Raw genomic sequence first — 13,610 nt, forward strand, 5'->3', positions numbered from 1 at the left:
CCTAGCAAGCCACTCAGTTGTAAAACAATCATTACGAAAAACAATAAGAGTAAAACCGGATGGACCACCCGGCATCGACCTCGGCACCGGCTACGGACATGACAATGGCACACCCAGCCCAGTCGACCCTGCAAAGTCCTCCTCACCAACATCTGGGGTCTTGTGCCAAAATTGGAAGAGCTGTCCCACAGACTAGTCAAGTAACAGTCATACTCACAGAATCATACCTTTCAGCCAATGTCCCAAACTCCTCCATCACCATCCCTGGGTATGTCCTGTCCCACAGGCAGGCCAGACCCACCGGGGTGGTGGTACAGTGGTATACAGTCGGGAAGGAGTGACCCTGGGAGTCCTCAACATTGACTCTAGACTCCATGGAGCCTCATGGCATCAGGTCAAGCATAGGCAAAGAAACCTCCTGCTGATTACCACCTACCGCCCTCCCTCAGCTGATGAATCAGTACTGCTCCATGTTGCACACCACTTGGAAGAAGCACTGAGAGAAGCAAGGGCACAGAATGTACTCTGGGTGGGGGACTTCGATGTCCATCACCAAGAGGGGCTTGGTAGCACCACTACTGACCAAGCTGGCCGAGTCCTGAAGGAATTAGCTGCCAGTCTGGGCCTGCAACAGGTGGTGAGAGAACCAACACGAGGGAAAAATTTACTTGACCTCGCCCTCACCAATCTACCTGTCACAGATGCATCTGTCCATGACAGCATTGGTAGCAGTGACCACCGCATAGTCATTGTGGAGATAAAGTCCCGTCTTCACACTGAGGATACCCTCCATCGTGTTGTGTGGCACTACCACCTTGTTAAATGGGATAGATTCAGAACAGATCTAGCAGCTCAAAACTGGGCATCCATGAGGCGCTGTGGGCCATCAGCAGCAGCAGAATTGTATTCCACCACAATCTGTAACCTTATGGCCCGGCATATCCTTCACTTTACCATTACCATCAAGCCAGGCGACCAATAAGGAGTGTAGAAGAGCATGCCAGGAGCAGCACCAGGCGTACCTAAAAATGAAGTGCCAACCTGGGGAAGCTGCAACATAGGACTACATGCATGCTAAAAAGCGGAAGCAGCATGCTATAGACAGGGCTAAGCGATCCCACAATCAACGGATCAGATCAAAGCTCTGCAGTCCTGCCACATCCAGTCCTGAATGGTGGTGGACCATTAGACAACTAATGGGAGGAAGAGCTCCATGAATATCCCCATCCTCAATGATGGTGGAGCCCAGCACGTGAGTGCAAAAGACAAAGATGAAGCGTGTGCAACCATCTTCAGCCAGAAGTGCTGAGTGGGTGATCCATATCGGCCTCCTGAGGTCCCCACCATCACAGAAGCCAGTCTTCAGCCAATTAGATATCAAGAAATGGCTCAGCACACTGGATACAGCAAAGATTATAGGCCCCGACAACATCCCAGCTATCGTGCTGAAGACTGGTGCTCCAGAACTAGCTGCTCCTCTAGCCAAGCATTTCCAGTACAGCTACAACACCAGCATCCGACAATGTGGAAAACTGCCCAGGTATGTTCTGTCCACAAAAAGCAGGACAAATCCAATCCGGCCAATTACCGCCCCATCAGTCTACTCTCAATCATCAGCAAAGTGATGGAAGGTGTCATCGACAGTGCTATCAAGTAGCACTTACTCACCAATAACCTGCTCACTGATGCCCAGTTTGGGTTCCGCCAAGACCTCCCGACCTCATTACAGCCTTGGTCCAAACATGGACGAAGGAGCTGAATTCAAGAGGTGAGGTGAGAGTGACTGCCCTTGACATCAAGGCAGTATTTGACCGAGTGTGGCATCAAGGAGCCCTAGTAAAATTGAAGTCATTGGGAATTGGGGCAAAAACTCTCCACTGGCTGGAGTCATACCTAGCACAAAGTAAGATGGTTGTGGTAACTGAAGGTCAATCATCACAGCCCTAAGACATCGCTGCAGGAGTTCCTCAGGGCAATGTCCTAGGCCCAACCATCTTCAGCTGCTTCATCAATGACCTTCCCTCCAACACAAGGTCAGAAATGGGGATGTTCGCTGATGACTGCACAGTGTTCAGTGCCATTCACAACTCCTCACATAATGAAGCAGTCCATGCCCGCATGCAACAAGACCTGGATGACGTTCAGGCTTGGGCTGATAAGTGGCAGGTAACATTTGCGCCACAGAAATGCCAGGCAATGACTATCTCCAACAAGCAAGAGTCTAACCACCACCCCTTGACATTCAATGGCATTACCATTGTCTAATCCCCACCATCAACATCCTGGGGGTCACCATTGACCAGAAACTTAACTGGACCAGCCACATAAATACTATGGCGACAAGAGCAGATCAAAGACTAGGTATTCTGCGGCGAGTGTCTCACCTCCTGACTCCCCAAAGCCTTTCTACCATCTACAAGGCACAAGTAAGGAGTGTGACGGAATACTCTCCAATTGCCTGGATGAGTGCAGCTCCAACAACACTCAAGAAGCTCGACACCATGCAGGACAAAGCAGCCCACTTGATTGGCACCCCATCTACCACCTTAAACTTTCACTCCCTCCACCATCGGCATACCGTGGCTACAGTGTGTACCATCTACAAGATGCACTGCAGCAACTCGCCATGGCTTCTTCGGCAACACCTCCTAAACCCGTGACATCTTCCACCTAGAAGGACAAGGGCAGCAGGCACATGGGAACACCACCACCTTCAGGTTCCCCTACAAGTCACACACCATCCTGATGTAGAAGTATATCGCCGATCCTTCATCGTCGCTGGATCAAAATCCTGGAACTCCCTACCTAACAGCACTGTGGGAGTACCTTCACCACACAGACTGCAGCGGTTCAAGAAGGTGGCTCACCACCACCTTCTCAAGGGCAACTAGAGATGGTCAATAAATGCTGGCCTTGGCAGCGACGCCCACATCCCATGAACGAATAAAAAAAATTAGTTTTTCGTGAACTATATCAGTCCAATAGACATAGAAGTGTGAAACCAGTCACCCAATTTACAAGCTGACAAACTTTTTTTCAGGTCCTAGGAATAAATTTTAATATAATCACTTAAATATTAAGAAAACTGTGATAGATAAATGTATTAAACAGTGAGGAGAATAGTAGCAGACACATGACGATGAAATTTGATGAGGAGAAGTGTGAAGTGATGCATTCGGGGAGGTAGAATGAGCAGCTGCAATATCAGTTAAATGGTACAATTTTAAAGGCAGTGCAGGAACAGAAAAACCTTGGGGTTCACATACACAAATCTTTGAAAGTGGCAGGACAAGTTGATGAACCTGTTAAAAAAGCATATGGGATCCTTGGCTTTATAAATAGAGGCGAAGAGTACAAAAGCAAGGACGTTATGGTAAACCTTATAAATCACTGGTTCGGCCTCAACTAGAGTATTGTGTCCAATTATGGGCACCACACTTTAGGAAAAATGTCAAGGCCTTGGAGAGGGTGCAGAGAAGATTGACCAGAATAATGCCAGTGATGAGGGGCTTCAGTTATGTGAAGAGACTAGAGAAGCTGAGATTGATCTCCTTAGACCAGAGCAGGTTAAGGGGAGATTTAATCGTGGTGTTCAAAATTATAAAGGGTTTTGATAGAGTAGATAGGGAGAAACTAAGTAAATAATGAGAAACTGTTTCCACTGGCAGGTGGGTCGGTAACCAGAGGACACCAATTTAACATAATTGGCAAAAGAAGGGAGAGGGGAGATGAAGAGGACATTTTTTAACTCAGCGAGTTATTATGATCTATAATGCATTGCCTGAAAGGGTGGTGGAGGAGAATTCAATAGTGACTTTCAAAGGGAATTGGATATACACTTGACAAGGACTATATGGAAAGAGTAAGGGAGTGGGACAAGTTGAATAGCTATTTGAAAGAGCCGACTCAGGCACGATGGGCCGAATGACCTCCTTCTGTGGTGTAAGATTCTATGATTGTATGCCAGTTTCAGTAATTGTTCCCCGTGGAGATCGGAGTGATTGAGAATGTGTCCATTTGTGAGGAAGTTTTTGGGTCATTTTCACTTTGTTTTCAGGCCTGTGGAAATAAATAGTCATATTGAATTATGCAGCCATCTCCTCTCTAGAATACAATTAATATTTTGGCACTGGAAATTGACTAAAATAAAATTGACTAAATCAGCAGGATGACCCTGTGCCTATCACTGATGAATAAAACATAATTTATGTGTTTTAACCCTTAGCTGAGCGTACAATGCCATGAGAGGAGCCTTTGCAGTTTTTTGGGAAAAGCCTTTTTTTGTCAAAGGGTTGGGAGCAGATGAGAGGTTTTAAGCAATATGTTATCTTAGCTGAGAAAATAAGTTCCTTTTGTTCTGTGTTAAAATACTTTCTTAGAAAGAGAGGGGGTCCGCATGGGACATGGTTCTTCGAAGGGGTTTGGCAACCTCTTGATTAGATATTTGCCTATATGAACATCAAGCTTCTTCATGCTGTAGGGGTATACTTTATATGCTAATTTCCCTTTTTTGGTTCTCCATAAAATGCATCTGCTTTGGCCAAGTTGGTGTGTGGAAGACCCTCTGCCAGAACCCTGATTGTTATGAGGTGAAGAAGAGGCCTAGTTATGATTTTTCCTCGGATTTTCCCTCTTCTACAGCAGTGAGAATTCAGTGGAATACAGGACTGAACCTCTCTCCCATTGTTTCATTATTCCATGACGCTTTGTGTTCATCCTACAACATGCTGTGTCATGTATGAGTTTTCTACTTAAGTTCTTAGCTTAAGAAATATTTAACTACTCTGTTATCTGAAAAGCTGATTTCTTCTGCTCCAAAACTCTTTTCGGTGAGACTGCACTAGCTAAGTGTTCATGTCTCTCAATGAAGAGAACTCAATGTTCCATGGGTTTGTTCAGGAGTTAGACATATTTAAACACAAAACTTGCAACTCACCAATGTATTTTCAAAATCCATTATGTCTATACATAATGATGTGGTTGCCATGCAGCTGTGGCATTCATGTCATTAACATTCACTCAGCATAATAATTAGTTACAGAGCAGCAACTGGCCACAAGTCTTCATAAACCCATTGAAATATAGTAGACTTATGAAACTGCCTAACTTCCTTTCATTGCAGTGGAAGAATATGAGGCAATTTTGACCCAATTATAATTTGACGCTGATGTGGTTTGAGCTTTCTCTCCAAAAAAATCCCAAACTCCTTAACTTTGGTGGCAAATCAATCTGGAAAACATAGTGCTGCACATTTACCAGATTCTAACTGTGACAGGTTCACAGTTGACATTTTAAACTTAAAATGTAATGCTTAAAAAATACTCAGGTGGCATGCTATACTGCCTTTAAATTTGGATATTGCATAAACAACCTTTCCGTCAGCTCTTCTCTAATTTTTGAAATGTCACTGGCTGCCAGAGGGCGGTGCGCACAGCTGCTTGTATGTGTTTAAGTATGCTTGCATGGGGCTTTGCTTTCCCTGAATGGAGTGGCACAAATGAATAGTATAACTCCAGCTGCCCACTCACACCTCTCCCAGAAATCTTCCAGATAATATTGGCCCGGAATTTGCGGTCAGCAGTGAAGCAAAGGCGTTCGCCGCTGGCCCCGAAGTACGCTTCGCACAAAGATCTCATGAACTCTGTGTTGAGAATTTCGTGTTTTCCGACACGCAATTGAAATCAATGTACAGGAAACTTTGGTTTATCCGGAGGTTGTATGTCCGGAAACCTCGATCAGCAGAAATCAGCAGCCGTTTTGTTAGGTTTTTTTTATTCTCCTAGCATTTTTTTAAACAGTCAGTCTCTGGAAAGCCTCTCTGAAGCTGTTGCTAAGCTACAGAGACGCTTCCAAGGTACGGGCCGACTGTTTACAAGCTGTTGCTAAGCAACAGTGTTTGTTGTCAGATACGGAAATGAAAACCTCCGTATCCTTCAACATTAGCGCTGGTCTGTCCGGAAGTTTTCATAGATCGGCATCACGCCGGTCCCGTCGGTGCCGGATATCGTGAAGTTTCCTGTAGTATAGTGGGAATCTAATAGTGCGAGCTACTGTGATGTCAACAAGCTGTCTAAGCAGCAAATCAAAAGGCAGAATTCTCGCAGCGAACCAGGAAGTGAGTAAGCTCTTAAAATTCTAACTTTTTATAAATGTTAGAGAGAGCAAAAACAAAGATTGGGGCTCTCACATGGGGCAAAGGCAAACCTGAAATAAAGATGAACTTAAAAAAAAAATTAAATATTTTTTAAAGTTTTTTAATTTTATTTTTATTAAAATGGATAAATTTGATACTGCACAAAATTAAAATGAGTTTTTCAGAGCCATAACCTTTGTTTAGCAGTCAATACGCTGTTAAAATCCCAGATACACCTAATCCCTTTGGGTCTAACTTTAAATAGGGTATTTAACAGCATAATTACTGCGGAAGAGCCAAAGTTTTCATCAGTTTCACAATTGGAGAGATTTCACTGATTGCCAGCGTTGGGGGGGGTGGGTGGTGGGGTGCGGTGTGCACATCGTAGCCTGTGGAGGAGCAGTGAATGACAGACCGCAACTTCAACATTTCTGCATTAGGCTGTGCATGCTCTAAATTCTGAAGTTGCGGTCAGTTTCAAAGGCGAAATGATGGCGAACGCTATCAGTTCGCCGCCATCAAGACCGCAAATTCCAGGCAATTATCTCACTTAGTGCAGTGTATATTAGAGTGTGCAACTCATGTTCCAGTTTTTTTTTACAAAAGTGGGTGTTTGAACTGTATCATCTGGAATGTAGTGCAGTATTGTCATGATGCTTAGCTGGAATATAAACATCCACAAAGTACATTTGAACCTCAGTTATCCATATTTCCACGATCTCTGTTCTCATTAAATACTTGTGGGAATTAAAGACCAGCAGTATTCAAGGTTTTGGGTTCAGGAAAGCAGTGGGAGTTAGGATTCACAGCATTTATGGAAAACAAGAACAAAACTCAGCTCCATACAATGCCTGAGTGTCAAATCCTCTACACTTCATTACTGAAAATGTACAGATATATGGCTGTTCAGACTGGCCCTGTAGCTGTGACCAGCCTTAATTGGTGGCAATTCAGAGGTTTTATTATTTATTCTTTGTGATAGTGAACTGAATGATGAAGTTTGTACTAAGAATTCAATTAAATATTTTGTTATATAAAACTCCTGTTATTCAACGCTAGCTCTTGAAACAATTCTCCCTATTCTAACTCCTCCAGGGTGGTGGGGCAGTTAAAATGAGGCCAGTCACTTACCCCTGTGATCCCACTGCTTTCCCACCGTGTCCCGATCTTAACCTGCTGTTTTGAGCAGGAGAGTGGGATACCCGAATGAAGGCAGCGGGGTTCTTCTTTCAATATGCAGATTGGGTCTGATGATAAACCCCCCCCCCCCCCCCGCCCCCACCAACTGACTTCCGGGAACCGCTCCATGGGACCCCAGCTATGGCCTCCTGCCGCCATATTCTTGCACCTGTCCACCGGCCAGGTGGTGGATCAGGCCAGGTTCAGGCGGGATTCCGGGAGAATTCATGCAAATAAGGCCCGACCGTTAAGATCAGCCAAGCCTCTAAGTCCCCGGACTCCCTGGGTGCGCCGCCTGCTTCGGGACTCGCACACACCACACCCACCTCCCTATAAAATGTGGCCATTGTGGCTGGAAACTTTGGGGGGGATTTTCAACCGGCACAGGCATGATGGGCCAAATGGCCTCCTTCTGTGTCATATTATTCTATGATAACTGCTGGCTGCTCGTTGCTCACCTGAAAAATGGGCAACCAGCAGAGAAAAATCTGATGATGATCTGGGATACCCATTTGCCTGCTAGATTAAATTTTCAGGAAAGCCTATCACTCCTACCGAAAACAAGCGGGAGCTGTTTAAATATGAGACTGACGTATGCAAATAAGGAGCCTAACACCTGCTTCAGGTCCTGCTGCAACATTGGCTTGCCCTGAGGTAGCCAACACCAGTTTTGTAGTTTGCAAGCTTTTTACTTTCAAGAGTCCTTTTGGTTTTCACAACAAACTTTGTGCAGGTCACACTGCTTTAGAACACTCCCACAGTTCCGTTTATAATTCATATTAAAAGATCAATGTTTTTGCTGGTTAATTAGAGTTGATCACAGGACAACCCCATGGTAAAAGTATCTCCTTCACTTCCAGTAATAGCTTACATTAGTACTATATTTTTAATGTTCTTATTAATAGATATTAGTTCTGCTCAGAACTGTATGCTTCACTGACTACTAGCTTTTAAAAATCCTTTATACTGTAGTTAACTGTATATTTTTTTAAAAGGTGTCTCACTATCAGGGCCCCTTTTTAAATCAGGTCATTACAATGAACTTTTATATTTATTATAGGGCTAAGTTATTTATTTTGGTACGTATTTATTTTTAATTAATACTCAATTAATTTCTGTAGATTTTTTTTAATTGTTTAAGCTTTGAACCATGATAACATCATCAGATGTACTGGCTTGGAGGGTTTGCTATTTTAATATTGAATTAATATCAATTAAAACTCATAACTCCAGAGCATTCCAGCTTCAGGTTTGTGTGTTAACTAAATTCCCCTCATATTATAACTCATTCAAGGCACCCCCTCAATTATGTCACGGGCACTCCCTCTTTAAACAAAATATCTTTTAACAGTTAACAGATTAGCAGAAAAAAAATCAAAAGAATGTATAAAAACACAATACTCATTGTTTTTGGCTGGTTGATGATTAAGATGAGTCCTGACAGTGAGACTCCGGTCCCAATATTTACGGGGAGGTGAGGGTGGGTTATAACAGCCTGGAAACTCAGAAAAGAATTTTTTTTTCTCTGTTTCCCAGACAGCAGAGTGAGAGGGTGGCTGGCTGTCTAGTGGTAAAGCCTGCGCCAGAAGGCTTCAGCAGTGGAGCAGAGAGTGCGGGGGAGATGGCGGGTGGGGGCGGGGGTGTTGAACAGGTCGGTGGACGAATCATGGGTCAGGGGGAGATCAGGGGACAGATCGTGAGTCGGGGACAGATCGTAGGTTGGGGGGAGGTCGGGGGAGAGATCGTGAGTCTGGGGGAGATCGTGAATCGGAGCGAGATCATAGGTGGATGCTTCAGATCGCAGGTCGTGAGGGCTTCGGATCGCGGATGATGGAGGGCAATCGTGCAGAGGTAAGCAAGTTTGCTTCGGGGGGGGGGTGGAGATCCACTCCTGCTCCTCCTGGCCCACAAGCAGTGCTGGAAAGGCACTTACCTGCTAGATCCGGCCTTTCTTGCCGCCCTTCAGCTGCCAGGTTTTCTGAGCCCTGGGAAACCTAGTCCACACCAATTTATTCTAAGGCCACGATTTTGCTGGCGCTCAGAGGGCGGGTTTTGGAGACGGGTCAAAGGTTAAAATCATTTTGAATGACGGCGGGTTGCGATCCCGCCTCCAAACAATTTTCCCAAGTGTCGGGTCCCCGATTTGCGAATGGACCTGACACCTAGCGGCGGGAAGAGGATTAAAGGCAATTACCTGCCTATTAACAGGTAGTTGACAGCCTACTTTTGAATTTTGCCGCTTCTGGCTCAGGTTTCCTGACGTCCGGACACCTGCCAGGTAAGTGTGGCGTGTTGTAAGTCTGCTGTAGAAATGGTGTGAAGGATCTAATGTTGCACATGGTGAATCTCAGAGAAAAGAAAATGTTGGGAACTGCATTTTTAATACATTTACACTTTTCTTTAGGTTACAAGTTTTTAAATCCATGTCCAGTGCCTCCTCATTGGGAGAACCTCTCTCACCAGTGACAGATCGCTTCTGCCACCTCACCTGCAGCTGCCAACTATTGCAGCCTATGGAGGGAGTCATTGGAGAGTCTGGGTGCAAGAGGTCACCTTTGTGCAGTGATTGTCAATGTTTTCAGCACCTCAATGCTGTCAAACACTGAGAAATCAACTGTCAAAATAAAATTGTGCGTGGTCCCTTTAAGGAAACCGGCAGATGACGCGTCATCAAATGACATCATCTGACCCGCTTCCTCTTAATTGGCTGGCAAGCCTACAGGGCAGGCATAACAAGGTCAATCAAGGCAAAATCATGTCTGTGGGCCGGATGCTGCTGGGGGCGGGACTGGGAGCTGGAAACCACCTGACCCGCACCCAACCCGCCTCCATTAATAAAATCGCAGCCTAAAAGTCTGTTAAGATTTGAGACACACAGCCCCATTAGCATATTTAAATTACTGAAATGCCTCTCGAGAGTATGTTAATTGTTCGTTCCCAATTTTTCTCCATTACAACCGGAACTGGGCGTTGTAAGAATAGCTGACGTGTCCCTACGGGGAGTAAGCATTCCATTGTACTTGTACTAGTACTGGTTCCATATGGCAAATAAAATTGAATTGAATTGAATTGATTGGGTCGGGTTTCAGGTTTTTGAAATTGTGACTGCCTCCTCCAGCCTACTCCCACTCGTGTTGGGGGGGGGGGGTGGTTGGAGGTTAAAATCCCACCCCCCCCCCCCCCTCCATGTTTAAGACTTTTTTTGAAGTAGTAATGAAAGATTAAAGGTGACCAGTGCTGTGTGAAAATTAAGTATAAGGTTTGAGGTTTTTTTTAAGTTCAGGTCAGCTTGTTATTTTTGTTAGGTTTAAATCGTAATTTCTTGCCGATAAAAAAATGTGCAGGAGGAAAAATGAGGACAGAGAAACATTCGCCCTTGCAATTATATAAACAGGCACCATAGATTTGATTGTTTATCTTGATAGGCAGAAACACATTACTCTTGGTAATAAACCCACCTTCCTATCCACTTCATGCATTTTGTACTACTATCAAGTAATTGGCAGATTAAAGGACCACCTGCTAGCGTTTAGGTCAAAAACATGACTACAGTATGCAACAAAGAGAGGGCAAGGTATTTTTGTTCTGTTGCAACCCTTTGCTAATACTGGTGAAACACTAAAGGTTGGACCTTAAGAAAAGTGCTCAGTGAAATGAAAAAAATACCACCTCAAGTCACCATTATTACTAGACAAGGATCAATATTAAATGGTGCATTACAGGAGTATCTGTGTCACAGGCTCTCTAGACCAACAAGGAAACGTTGAATGTTTAGCCTTTTAAACTATCAAGATATAGTAGCCTAATGGTTATGGTACTGCACTAGCAACCCAGAGGTTGAGAGTTCCCACCATGATAAATTTTGAAATTAAATTCAGTCAATCTGGTCATTTGTGGTCTATCAAACCTGTTGAATTTTTGTAAAAACCCAACTAGTTCAGTGACCTCTCCTGGTCCCTCAACACCTCCTCTCTGGTGAAGAAGGCCCAGCAGCGCCTATATTTCTTGAGGAGGCTGAAGGGATGTAATCTGTCACCCCCGATCCTCTCTAACTTCTACCGCTGCACTATAGAGAGCATCCTGACAAACTGTATCACGGTATGGTACAGCAGCTGTAGCTCCCATGACCGGAAAGCCCTGCAGCGGGTAGTCAAAACTGCCCAACGCATCACCGGCACCCGGCTACCGACCATAGAACATATATATCAGAAACGCTGCCTACGGAGGGCACGGTCCATCATCAAAGACCCTACCCACCCCAGCCACAGTCTGTTCGCCCTCCTACCATCTGGAAGACGCTACAGATGCATTCGCACCCATACGACCAGATTTAGGAACAGCTTCTTTCCCAGGGCTGTCATCCTACTGAACTCCACAAATAAACACTAAAGCCTGCACATCTGCCGATGCACTTTATTATGGTCATATTTATGCTAATATATATGTACAAATGTATGTTGACATGTTTAAGTGTCCTAATCCAAATTGTACACTCTCGGGAGCCGCAAGCCTACATTTCGTTGTACTGCACTTGTGCACTAACAATGACAATAAAAGTTGATTTGATTTGATTTGATTTGATCTGGCTTACATGTGATTTCAGTTTCACACTACATGGTTGACTCATAATACTCTCAGGGCAAAGGGCAACTAGAGATGGGCAATAAATACTACCCTGCCAGTAGTGCTCAAATCCCAAGAACAATTTTTTTTTAAACTACCACACATCAGGATGTTGAAGAGAGTAGAAATAGACATTTTGTTACCTATTACCTCTTCCCCTTATGACGACAAGGGGAGTAATCAGATTGGGAAAATTTCTTTAGTCCAGCAGTAAAATGGGCACCTCATTTGTATGACCCCTTTCCCATGCTGTCAGGAAAACAGATACTTCAAAACATGCAGCCATTAGTCCACTATGGATATTGAATAAACGTAATGCTTTATTATAAACAGCTCTCTACGTAATTTAGTTCAATGTCACTGCCTTCTAGACATAAGAAGGTTAAAATGTGGAAGTGCATTAATGTTATTGCATTGTTCATACTCATAACAAGCCAACCATAAGTGAGACTGAGACTGTTCACTCTCTACATCAAGGTGACAGGCCAGTTAAATCAGAAATATCCAAATTGGACTCAAATGAATCCCAAAATAACCAATTTAGATTAATCCGAGTTGTAAATTGTGTTTGAAACTATTGAGAAAATATGTAAAATTTTGATTAGAATTCATTGAAAATGTTCAGTCATAAATGAGCTGTAACGCAATTTTTAATGAAAATGACTTCCTTTATTATAAACTACAGAATTGGACTTGTGTATGGTTTATACTTGAATAACCTGTGCCCAACAGTGAGCTAAAATCTGTGTGAACTGTGGCCTACAGGGCAAAATTATAGCATACATGTAACTTCACGCTGCTCTTGTGCTACCAATTTTTGTAGAATAAAAAAAACTTAACTGGCAGAAATTCTTAATATTTTTCATAAGTCATTGATGGCATTTTTGTTATGTGTATTAAATAAGACACATAGGAGATAAAGTTATCATATAAGTATTCTGCATACATACACATGTGACCTTAGCAAATGGTCTTCAGTAATTGTAAAGTTTAAAAATTAGCCTGATTAATAATGTAAAGTACTGGAGAGAGCTTTTTAATTGCATTCTTCATTGGATGTGACACATTTAGAACTGAGAAGTATATCCACTGAGAATTTTGTAGTCTGAATTCTAAAATAAAAAAATATGTTTTTCAAGATATCCCCAGTTATCACTTGTTTCCATGGCAACAGGCCTATTTGTCTGAGCATTCTGTCCATAGCTGAAGCCACATCCAGCAGTGTCGGCAAAACATCCAGATACATCAAAGATGAATTCATCTGCTCAATCTGATCTGCTCAATTAATGTAAGAACAGCAGCTGAAGGGGGCTAAGAGAGGGCAGTTATTCAGGGTAGGCGAAGCCTCTTACAGTGCAATACATACAGGGTGTGTGTGGAGGGAATTTAGCACGCTGTCAAAGGCATTAGCAGAGGAAAGTCTAGAGCCTCTTACACCTAACAGATATGAAGCTGTCAGACAAAGAATAGCACTATTCATTAAATGACACTTCTATGCTCCCTCTCTGCAAGCCTGCAGTGAAGAGAAACAAGCAGGGAAGCTACAGAGATAGGCACTTTCTACATCTGCCAATGATGATGGACACATAGAGCAATTATGTAGATACAAAAACTAGACAAGAACCAGATCAGCAGTATGTTGCTGCTAGATGCCTTAGTTTCATTTAACTGAGGT

At 43.6% G+C, this 13,610-nt stretch overlaps 1 protein-coding gene across 2 annotated transcripts in view; it reads left to right on the forward strand.

Moving 5' to 3' along the window:
- Positions 1-13,610, forward strand: part of kiaa0825 (KIAA0825 ortholog) — a 755,168-nt gene that overhangs the window by 499,314 nt on the left and 242,244 nt on the right. The window lies entirely within an intron of this gene.

Source organism: Somniosus microcephalus, chromosome 1, assembly GCF_052327205.1.
Source record: "Somniosus microcephalus isolate GS21.2 chromosome 1, FLI_Smic_1.0, whole genome shotgun sequence".
In the NCBI taxonomy this organism is placed as follows: Eukaryota; Metazoa; Chordata; class Chondrichthyes; order Squaliformes; family Somniosidae; genus Somniosus; species Somniosus microcephalus.